General features: G+C 35.5%; 1 long non-coding RNA gene across 1 annotated transcript; it reads right to left on the bottom strand.

Annotated features, from left to right (window-relative positions):
* Positions 1-1,790: 1,790 nt before the first annotated feature.
* On the bottom strand, positions 1,791-8,953 carry LOC138157922 (uncharacterized). Its single transcript, XR_011167502.1, has 2 exons — positions 3,765-8,953; positions 1,791-2,802 (listed from the first exon to the last, which is right to left on the bottom strand). It is a non-coding gene; the product is annotated as an uncharacterized lncRNA (long non-coding RNA).
* Positions 8,954-8,959: the final 6 nt, after the last annotated feature.

Genomic DNA, 8,959 nt, shown 5'->3' with positions numbered 1-8,959 from the left:
CCTTCATGTAAAAGAACCCTTCTATTCCTTTTAAGATGCAGCTCTGGGGCGGCCAGGTAGCACATCGAGTAAGATCACCGGCTTCAGTGTTGAGAAGACCTGGAGATCGAATCCCGGGCTTAGACACTTAGCACCCACCCAGAAACACCTGGCCGTGTAACCTTGAGCAAGTTGAGCAAGTTACTTAACCCCAATTGCTTAGGGGTGGCCAGGTGGCTCAGCGAGTAAGAGCACCGGCTCCAGTGTCGGGATGACCTGGATCAAATCCAGGTTCAGATACTCAGCACCACACCCAGAAATAACTGGCCATGTAACCTTGAGCAAGCTACTTAACCCAGATTGCTTTAAAAAAAAAAAAAGATGCAGCTCTGTCCGGCCTCAGACACTTAACACAAAACTAGCCATGTGACCTTGGGCAAGTCACTTTTGCCTTGCCTCCTCCCCTCCAACAACAACAAAAAAAGATGTAGCTCTGACACCATCTTCTACATTAGGTTTTCTTTCCTAAACTACCTTGTGTACACACACACACACACATACATACATACACACATGTGTGTATGTGTATAAAAGATTTATTCACTTTATATTTCTGCTAGATATTTGTATATGAATTTGCTACCTCCCCTAGTGGGTATGCAAACTGATTACAGTAGGGAATGTTTCATTCTTTATACTTGTATCTCTAGTGCCTAGCAAAGTTCCTGGGACCACATTAGGAGCTTAATAAATACTTGACTGATTAACTTAGTCATCAAATCAACAAGCATTTATTAAGTACTTACTATATGCTGGCTAAGTACTTACTATGCTATGCAAAGATCTGGCAACACAAAGGCAAAAATAGTCCCTGTCTACAAGGAGCTCATGTTTTAATGAGGGAGACAACATGCAAATAAAATCAATAAAACGTTACATAATTATACTGTTCAAGTTAGGCTCTAAAGAAGAGATGGAGGACAATGAGTGTGGAACATTAAGTATGTTTTCAGATTCTGCTGGTACATAAGGGTAAGCTTTGTTGAACTAATTTTTCCCTCCTTATTCTTTGGTGGAAGGGATATATCTGTCAATAAATAAGAACACTGTATCAATAATATATATATATTTTAAATCTGTGCTCCTGCCTTTTCTTGGGATACTGAATTCTCCCAAGTTTACTGTAGTTATTTATGATCATGCAAGAAATAAACAAATTTTGACTGGTTAAATGAGGGTGCAAAGATCTTTTAGTTTTTCATCTGAGGAACAGCTTTGCTAAGTTCAGCAAGACCTGTCCCCCGCCAGACTGATCACAACAACTCCTAATACAGCTAAGACACAGAGAAGATGACAAGATCATAGAATTTAGAAGGGGTGGTAAAGATTATCTAGTCCAACCCACTAATTTTATAAAAGATGAAGCTGAGACCTAGAGGTTAAATACTTGGGCAATCAGGCAGAATCCTCTGACTCTAAATCCAGTCTCCTTTCATAACAGCATACTGTTCTGTGATCCAGATTGATGGAAGGAGTAACCACATTAGTAAATCGGGGATTTTTTTGAAATACCGAAAAATTTAAGTCTTTAAGAGATAAAAGGCCATACTAATTATTACATTAAAGTTTCTAGTCACTCCTTTTTATCACCCTCCCCATTACCTAAATTCAGGTAGTAGAAACAAATGTTCTCATTACAATTCTCACTTATCTAATTTACATTCTCCTGAAGAATATTTTGATTTTTATGTCTCCCATTATATTACAATTCAAATTGTCAGATGTCATGGCTCAAATAAATGCTTAAGCAATTAATTTCGAAGATTTAATTTCAAATAAGTGCATGATAAGTTACTTCTGGAGAAAAATGATAACATTTGAAAATCTATTAGAGTTTCTAAAGTTCTTAATATGGAAAACCAGAAATTCATTTGTCAATCAATTTCAAATTATATCAGCACATCCTAATATAAATTTACTTAAAATGAAATACATAATGAAAAATTCATAAAATGACAGATAACAATGTGATTATTGTGAGATTTTTTCTAGCAAGACTTGTCGATTACATCACCAATATTAATGTTAAACAATTTTGCTTAAAGTAACCAACATTCTGGTACTAAATATTTCATACTCTATATTTTCAATTATATAGAAAATATATTAACAAAACTTTTTAAGTGAACATTATAATATTGTTATATTAAATATTTAATAACTGTCAAGGCAGATACAATTAACAAAGCCTTTTTTACTTAACATGAACCAATAGCACAATATTCTAGTATTAAATATATTAAACAGTTTGACTATATAAGTTTCAAAAGACATACAAAATTGTTTCTAAAAGGAATTAAAGTACAAAGTAGAACTTGTATATCATCTTATATCCTTGTTTTATTAAGATCCATTTACTTTCAACACTATAACCTTATACTATAACCTATAGAGTCTCAATAGTCTTTTTGAGCAGAAATGCCACCAAATAGTAGTATTGTACTATGCAGGGGAAAAAAATAATTGGTATCAATGATGTGGGGAAATCACTAGTTTAGCAGAAAAAGAGGTAACAATGTTACCATTCAGAAAAATGATACAAAGTAAGAAAAATACATGATCTATACTGCAGGAATGTAAGATTTTACTGCAAGATAGATAATCTCTTAAAAATCTAGGTTAATATAAGGACATAAAAAGGTTTTATAAATATAGTTGCTCAAAGTATTATTACATTTTACATTTTAAAAAATATTAATAATATTAGCTACAGATTTCATTTGAGTTCTGTTGGTGTTTCTCCAGACTGAGATAATGGTGTACCTGCAATGAAAAAAAATGAAAAGATGTAAGTATATATTAATCAATTAAAAATACAATTACAACATAGTACCCATTTTCTTAAAGTAAAATAATGAGATAAAATAACAGTTCTATTACTGTTATGTTTAACTGTATGTTTGTAAATACTGCCTAAAACCTGCACAAAATTATTCTTAGCCAAGAAGGCAAAATTCATCTAATCTAACCTTAACCTTCTTGACTCCAGGTCCAATGTTCTATCTACTGTGCGACCAGCTGCCTCAAAGGTGGGAGGACCAAGCAGGCATTTCCACTTCTCCCTACAAAACACCTCAACATCCTGGAGCTGCCCTGATGCATGAAGCAATGGTATAACAATGTGAGAAGTCCTAAGGGGCAGCTTCTTGTAGGACCACTCCTCCCTTCCTGCCCTGGCTCCCAACAAAGCCTCCAAATTCTAGCTGAATCTTTATCCCCCATGTGACTGCTATTACATCCTGTTTGGCTTACCTCCTCCAGATTCTGGTTGTATCCCTTGGGCATCTCCAGTTAAACAAAATAGCCTCAATGGTTAAATAAAGCAAGTAAAGCCCTATAGTTGTGCATTACCAGCCAATTTGATTTGATCAAATGAGATAATATTTTGAAGCGCTGAGGATAGTCCACATCATATTTAATTTTGCTGTGAAGTCCCAACAAAGGACAATCTTAACAGTTTTGAATAGCTAATCTGGTACATTTTCTAAAGCAAACTAAAGAAAATATAAAGTCACTTAGTTATGCCTTTAGCAATATCATGTTTTTCAATTTAAAAAGAATGTGCATGTTTGGTACTAAATTTGACCTATAACCTCAGAAACTTAGTGGTATTTTAAAAACTGATGTTCAAATTGCTTTCCATAACAAAATATAAAAGTTCCAGAAAGTCACCTGCAATATTAACCAAAGACCTCAGAGCTATCACATAGCATAGAATACTCTACCTTCAGGCTTCTCAGCACTTTCTGGAACCTCTGAATCTTGATGCAATGGAGTACTAAGAGATGATTCAGATGCCTCTGAAATTTTAGATGGTGGAGACTTTTTTCCTGTGTCTCCACGATGCTGTAACCACTCATCTTTATAACCATTGCTAATTAGTTTGGTGAAGTTTGTTGGTTCATTGGATTTGTGACCCAGCCTCAAAAAAACGGAAGAAAAAGGCAAATCTAAGCATAAATGTCAAATTAAAAAGTAAATATTAATATAAACCTTTTTTCTTTGAACATAAAATGGCACTGGTTTAGATTGTTATAATAAAATTATGAAGACATTGAAAAACTACACTAGCCTGTACATCTACTGATTCTATTATTCCAACAGTATTAGATTTGATATGATTACATGTGGTCTATATATAGGCATTTCACACTCCCCTAGACAACTTTCTCTTTCACCATTTGCCAATGTACTGGTTCTTTCCAGTATGGCTGGGTCTGGTATTGGTGAAAACTGCTATATCAGGAAGTCTAGCAATTGACTTAGTCAGAGAATCTCTCTCAAAGGACGGAGTGGTAGGATAAATAAAAGGCTTAGCTAAGGAAGCACCATTCCATAGATGTAAGGGATTACTCAGCGCTAACACCTCTAAATGATCTGCCATAAACCATTAATTGCCACAAAATCAAATGTAAGAAATTAGCAGTGTTAAGCAAGCACAAGACAGTGTTTGGGGGGCCTCTGTGCTTCTGTTGGCCATGTGAAAACATATTGGAAAGGAATAGAAGTCTGCACCATCTATATTCTGTTGTAGGCAAGTTGTTTTGTTCTCACTATGACACCAGGAGAATGCTAGCATTATAAAGGTTGGCCTTTATTTCAGGAAGGAGTTTGGGGTCACTCCTCTCTCCTTATCCTGGAATGGCATATTTTATATATTAGTCTCTTCAACTCAATTTAGTATTCCTAGAGGGTAGGGAATCTCTATTCTCCACAGTGCCAGCCACAACTGAGGTCCACATAATTGGACCTCAGTACTACTTGAATGAAGGTCCTGAAGGCTGAGGAATGGAAGAGATGCTCTCTCATCTAAAAGAAACCATGGTGCCTGCTCAGGTTCCAGATAGTGAATCTGTTTTTCTCCATGACCTCAGAATAAAATGTGGTAAATCTAGATACTTATTAGCTCCTCTGCAAAAACTTTTATAAAGGAAGATGTAGTTATAAGTTAAAACATTTTCAATCTTGTTTCTTAAGATCCTACTCCTCAATTACCACAAATAATTTCAAGCTGGCTTTGGTAAATGAAAGCCCTATGATATATATATCCACCAAGGAAATGTATTCCTTCCCAGTCAAGTAGGCTGATATTTCTAAGTAAGATTTGTTATTTTATCAGTGGGTAGAAATTCCCTTTACTTATGAAGATCAGACACCTTTCCATAATTTATATAGTCTGAGCAAATTGACTGAGGCCCTGAGGTGAAGTGACTTGCCTATGGTCACAGGGCCAGACTCTGTCATAGATAAGACTTAAATGAAAATCCTCTAGACTCCAAGTCTGGCCTTTATTCATTATACCCTACTGCTTCCTGGAAAATGCAAAGCACATTAGCTTTAAAAAGTAAGCTGAAGAGAATAACATAACGACAAATAAAATGCCACTGTGGTCACATTAAACTTCCTCTAATGACAAAGCTGCCAAGTCTTGAAGGAAAAGCAAGACTGTCCCCCATGATATCAACCTCTGTGTATTCTTCTTCTGTGTATGTATTTATATCCATGTACCCACATATATGTGCATGTATATACACACATGTGAATATCATGTATATAGTACACCCATATGTATAGATAGTAATACTGCATGTAGGTGTATTACTGTGTGTATATGGCTATACACATATATTATATAAATATGTTTTTCATATCTGTATAGTAAAAACTTCCTAAGAGAGCCCCATTTGGTAACTCAAATGGATCTACGATTTCATTCAAGTGCATGTTCCCTCCAGTGGTCAGATCACAAAGAATTCCTAAAGTTACAGATAAATAAACAAATAAAAGGATGGTTCACAGGCTTCTACTTGGAAAGGCAAATAAAAGATTTGGCAGAGGTAATTTTATCATGCATCCAAAGTTAACAAGATACATCATATTAAAAATAATAATAATCATAGAATAGCACATTACTGACTTCCTATCACCACAAAATCTTTATGAGAACAGTATGCACATTCATTGAAGACATCATCCTGGATGAAGGTATGAGAAGAGAAATGGTGGATCATTGCAAGATACAATCTAGAGAAGACTACACCTTTATAGTTATGTAATTAACTACAAAGTATGTAATAGAACACAAGATCTCACTGAGCTTACTGGTTGAGAATGTGATTCCAACTTTAAGGCATTCTTCCAACAAGGTATCTCTTGTACATGAAGTAAAATCATGAGATTCCTTTTAAAAATCTAATGCTATAACTTTTATGATCTTTTGATTATTAACATTAAGTGAAAAATTAAATATGGTGAAATATGCTTGCCAAAATTATTTGACACTATTGCAGATGTCCAGTGTGGGGTTTATATGAAAGAGGAATTCCCTATAATTAGTGAGGTTCTTCACATGTCCCTGTTTGTGGGAAATGTACTGATTGTATCAAGCCTGGGAACACTGCAGAGCCTCTTCAATAAGATCCTTCCTCACTTGAGTTTGAATACTCTGTCCACATAGGGGAAAACAAGTGGATGAAGAATGCCAATTAGCCAGATGATGACCAGTAGAATAGAATGGAGATGGTCCATTAATACATATATGTTAAGCAGACACTAAGTGGGTAATAAAATTTGTTTAGGGAAGCTGCATGGAGCTTTTAGTGATACCAAGGTTCTCCATAAAAGTAAAGAGTCTATCTTTTTAACATCAACATCTCTCTGGTATTGTGTGACTTAAGAGTCATAAACTATTAGTCTCTGAGGAATTAAAGTTGTGAATAACCAAAGAGCAATGGAGAGGCAAAAAAGTGGGCATAAATAGGCCATAGCAAGAGCTGCCCAGAAGTAGCTGAGCACACAAGATCACAGGAGAAATCAAAGACGAGAAAAGTAGGTGGGTTGGTTAGAAGAGTGAGAGGTAACTGACAAATAGCTATGCACCCACTGCATTCAGGAAGATTCAAAGGATCTGTGTAGACAGCATCTGAAGTAGGCATAAGGGAACGTGGACAAGCTGAGCTGAACAGACTCAGAAGGTATGACCAGTTTGAGATGTGCTGCTGCCATGAGGGCCCAGAGATCACAAAGCCTTTTAAAGTAAGCCTTTAAAGTGGGTAAGTTGGGAAATTTCTCTGCAGTTTATCATCACCCATATGCCACCTATTACTTCTTTCACATAATTTATAAAAATGGTTAGATAAGCATTGATTCCTAGGTATCATTAAATGATTTTCTTTCTAGAAATACTTGTTTAACTTGGTTTCCCTTTGTTTCCAGTCTTGAAGCCAATTCTCATCTATATGAAAACATTACAGCAACCCATGGTAAGTAAGAATGGATATCTTAGGTTTATTTTTTTTATAACCTGTTGGTATTGGAATTTGTCAATGGTCTTTTGAAAGTCTAAACAAATTAGGTTATGGTCTCTCAGAATTGTAATGATCTCAGAAATCATTTTAGTCCTCAACATTCCCAACAAATGGCCCTCTGAAGACTTCCAGTGACAGGGAACTCAACTACCTTACAAAGCAATTCTTTAAAATCTGTGTTAGTTCTAATTGGTACAAACTGAAATTGACCTGTCTGTAATGCCGATTCAAAGCAATTACACATTTATTAAGCACCTCTTATGTAAAAGGTACTTTCCTGATGCTTAAAGATACAAAGACAAAAAATTCTACTCTAGTCTCACCCTCTGGACTTAACCAAAATTAGTCTTATTCATTCCTCTTTCACATGGTAAAGCCTTGAAAAACTTGACGACAGCTACCACTTAATCCCTTCGATTATTTCTTCTCCATACTTAGCATAACTAGTTCCTTCCAGAAATCCTTGTATGGCACAGGGGGTCCCTTCACCATCCTGGCTGTTTTCTGTGTCCTTGCTAAGTTGTAGTGCCCATGACTCCACAAAATCTTGAGACGTGGTAGCTAGAACGATCACTTCCCTTGTTCTGGATGCTCTCCTTCTATTACTACAGCCTGATATTACTATTCCATTTTTTGAATATGTCTTAACTTGACTGACCTGGCAGTACATTAATACTCCTTCCACAATTTTTTTTTTGCCTTTTTGTAGGGGGGAACACAGGGCAATTGGAGTTAAGTGACTTGTCACACAGCTAGTAAGTGTTAAGTGAGTGAGACTGGATTTGAACTCGGTTCCTCTTGACTCCAGGGCCAGTGCTCTATTCACTGCGCCACCTAGCTGCCTTTACAATCTTTTCTTTACATCCATGTCTCCCATTCCCCGGTACTTGAGTAGTTGATTTTTAGGACACAAGTATAAGACTCCACATTTATCCTTACTAAATTTCATCTTATTATACCCTTTGAAGAACTCAAATAGATGGGCAATACATTACTTCCTTTTATGGAAATCATGTTTTCTTTTCCTAATCAGTTATTTTTATTAATAAGTTTAATAGTCCCATAATTATTTGAAAATAAAATTACAAAATGTTACCATAAAAGAAAGTAAGTATAAGGAAACGAGATAGTGTACAGATTCCAAATAGCAACTAGGGGCAATATGAATCAGGTCTGTCATTGGATAACAATTAGGTGTCTAGAAAAGTACAAGATAAATTGAAGATATGATAGTTCTTAAATAGCTTTATACTGTAGTCCTACTAGAACACCTATCTACAAAACACTTAAAGCAACAGACTACAAGTTTAAAACAAACTACATGAGTAGTAAAACAAAGTACATGAGCGAAGGAGATTCATCATGCAAGCAGTGTGGTTGAACTAACGACAAAAGAATTCCTGAAAAGGCACTTTCAGCCAGTTTTGAAAGAAGCGTAAAAATGAATGGCAATCAATCAGCAAGCATTTAAGTGCTAATAACTCTACCCAATGCACTGTGTGAGGAAAGTGGAAAGCACTTTCTTGGAAATAATGGCACATAAAAACTAAGAAAGCAAAAATGCCCAATATCACAAGACAAGATAAAAACAGTGTTGTTGAAAGCAATTAATG

Source organism: Petaurus breviceps, unplaced genomic scaffold (assembly GCF_028583685.1).
Source record: "Petaurus breviceps papuanus isolate PSGF00001 unplaced genomic scaffold, PetGlider_PUasm1.0 174, whole genome shotgun sequence".
In the NCBI taxonomy this organism is placed as follows: domain Eukaryota; kingdom Metazoa; phylum Chordata; class Mammalia; order Diprotodontia; family Petauridae; genus Petaurus; species Petaurus breviceps.
Note: the sequence above shows the minus strand (reverse complement) of the source record. Positions and strands in the feature narration are given on the sequence as shown.